Source organism: Arachis ipaensis, chromosome B1, assembly GCF_059453495.1.
Source record: "Arachis ipaensis isolate K30076 ecotype BB chromosome B1, ASM5945349v1, whole genome shotgun sequence".
In the NCBI taxonomy this organism is placed as follows: Eukaryota; Viridiplantae; Streptophyta; class Magnoliopsida; order Fabales; family Fabaceae; genus Arachis; species Arachis ipaensis.
The window spans coordinates 42,288,131-42,291,183 of NC_142436.1; the positions used below are offsets into that span (position 1 = coordinate 42,288,131).

Sequence of the window (3,053 nt, forward strand, 5' to 3'; positions counted from 1 at the left end):
CAGAGTCGTTCATCATGGATCCTTAATATTAGCTCCCCTTGCTCCACATCTATGAGTGCTCTGGCTGTAGCTAGGAATGGTCTTCCCAATATGATTGGGTGAGTGTGACTTTCTTCCATGTCCAGGATGACAAAGTCTGTTGGGAGGAAGTATTTTCCAACCTTTAACAATACATTTTCCACCACCCCTATTGCTTATTTTTTAGTTTTGTTAGCCAGCCTAATGACTATATCTGTAGGCATTATCTCATTAATCTGCAGCCTCTTCACCAGGGATAAGGGCATTAAGTTGATGCTTGCTCCCAAATCACAGAGTGCTCTATCAAACATTGTTTCTCCTATGGCACAGGGGACATGAAAACTCTCTGGATCTTTTCTTTTTGCAGGCAACTGCGGTTGAATGAGGGCACTGCACTCCTTGTTCATCACTATAGTTTGGCCTCCCTTGAGTGAGCTTTTCCTAGAAAGAAGCTCCTTCATATACTTGATGTATGCAGGCATTTGTTGAATAGTCTTGATGAATGGTATGTTGACATGCAGAGATGCAAACAAATCTAGAAACCTTGAGTATATTCTCTTCTCCACAGCACCATTGAGCAGTTGGGGAAAAGGTGCATAGAGTCTCAGCAGCTCCTGTTGTGAGATTTCTGGTTCTTGATGATCTTTTTCCTTCTTCTCTACTGAGGTGTCTTCAGGTTGTTCTGACAGCTTTCTTGGCTTGTCCTCATTCTCCTTATCACTTATAGTGACCATCTTACAATCTTCCTATCTTACTTTCTTTGTTTCACCTCTCGGATTTTTCTCTGTGTCACTTGGGAATCCATCTGTGGGTTTGGGAATTTGCTCAGAGAGATACCCCACTTGAGATTCCAACCTCTTGATTGTGTCTCCCTGGTTCTTGAAACTGGCTCGCACTTCCTCCTTGAACACCTTGTTGTCTTGAATCTCCTTGCCTATGCCTTCAAGTAGATTCTCAATCCTTGAGAGTCTGTCATCAAATGATTGTAGATCGGGATTAGAGGTAGAAGGATGAGGTAAGTTATTTTGGTTTTGATGTGGATGTGGAGAGGTGTTGTTATGGGGGTGTTGATATGGCCTAGATGTGAAATGTTGGTGGCTTGCATTGTTGGGATTTGGGCGTTTTTGATCAAGGCTTGGGTCTTGTTGATTTCCCCACCCAAAGTTTGGGTGATTCCTCCATCCAGGGTTGTAGGTCTTGGAGTATGGATCATGGTTTTGCCTAGGTGAATTCCCAATGTAGTTGGCTTGCTCCTGACTACCCTCTGCTTCTTCATTCACTCCTTCTTGGGTTGTTGATGAAGTGGCGATTGCTGCTACTTGGTTCCTCTCCATCTTCTTAGTGAGGTCAGCCAGCTGCTGGGTAATGAGGTTGTTTTGGGCCAGCAGAGCATCTACATTGTTTAGCTCCATTACTCCTCTTATGTTCCCTCTTTCGGAAGCATAGAAGTAGTCGTTCTCTGCTACAGTTTCAATGACATCTATGGCCTTCTCAATGGTCTTCTTCTTGTTCAAAGATCCTCCGGATGAATGGTCTACGGCCTTCTTTGACTCATAAGAGAGCCCTTCATAGAAAATGTGCAGCTGCACCCATTCATTGAACATATTTGGTGGGCACCTCCTTGTTAGGTCTTTAAACCTCTCCCATGCTTCATATAGAGTCTCACCATCTTGTTGCCTGAAAGTTTGGACCTCAGCTCTCAGCCTATTGATTCGTTGAGGGGGGTAAAATCTTGCTAAGAATTTGTTCACCACATCTTCCCAAGTTGTCAAGCTCTCCTTTGGGAAAGACTCCAACCACTTGGCTGCCTTATCCTTGAGTGAGAATGGAAATAAGAGCAGTCTATAGGCGTCAGGATGAACACCATTAGACTTTACTGTGTCACATATTCTCAGGAAGGTGGTTAGATGTTGATTGGGGTCTTCTTGGACACTTCCTCCGAACGAACAGTTGTTCTGCACAAGGGTGATGAGCTGTGGTTTTAGTTCAAAATTGTTGGCATGGATGGTTGGCTTTTGAATGCTACTTCCACAGTTTCCTGGGTTTGGATTGATGTAAGAGCCTAAAACTCTTCTATCCTCCCCAGCATGATTTGCTCGTCCTCCTCCGCCATGGTTGTGAGCTTCTTCTTCACGATGATTTTCCATGTTTTCTTCCATGTTTGGTTCAAAGTATTCCTCAAAGTGTTCTTCCTCTTCTTCAGCACCAACTACACATTTTTCTCTTGCCTCCCTCTTTAGTCTAAGGAAGGTTCTCTCAGGTTCAGAATCAAAGGAAGTTGAAGCCCCGTTTCTTCTCCCTGTCATACAACCAACAAGTACAAGCAAAGAGAATAGGTGCAGAAAGTATATCTGCATAATTACTGTTAGTGTGAGTGATGCAATATATCAAACAGTTAGTGGGTTAGTGAAATGAATGGTAAATAACAAAGAAAAAGTAGGGGGAAGGGAAGTAATTAACTAAAACAGAAAGTAAATGACTCAAACAGAAAATTAAATCAAACAAAAATAAAATGCTCAATCTAGTTATCCTCCAATTTAATCATTGTTGATGCACAATCAATCCCCGGCAACGGCACCATAAACTTGATGCACGGAAAACTTGTCTCGTAACAAATTTCCCTTCGGCAAGTGTACCGAATTTGTCGTCAAGTAAAAACTCACAATAGAGTGAGGTCGAATCTCACAGGGATTGATTGATCAAGCAACTTTAATTAGAGGAATGTTCTAGTTGAGCGAATCAGAATTTGAGTTGAGAATTGCAGAAAATTTAATGGTGGGAAAGTAAATAACAGAAAAGTAAATGCTAGAAATAAGAAGCTGAATGTAAATGACGGAAAGTAAATTGCAGAATCTTAAATAGGGATGGGGTAATTGCTCATAAAAGTAAATGACAGAAATTAAAGAGAATGGGTAAGATCAGAAATGGGGAGTTCATTGGGTTTAGGAGATGTTGCATTCTCCGGATCAATTTCATTTTCATCTCTTCCTCAATCAATGCACTCATTGATCTCCTTGGCAATCTTAAGTGATCGA

At 41.8% G+C, this 3,053-nt stretch overlaps 1 non-coding gene across 1 annotated transcript; it reads left to right on the forward strand.

Moving 5' to 3' along the window:
* Window positions 1-1,617: 1,617 nt before the first annotated feature.
* On the forward strand, window positions 1,618-1,724 carry LOC148576345 (small nucleolar RNA R71). Its single transcript, XR_015903796.1, has one exon. It is a non-coding gene; the product is annotated as a small nucleolar RNA R71 (small nucleolar RNA).
* Window positions 1,725-3,053: the final 1,329 nt, after the last annotated feature.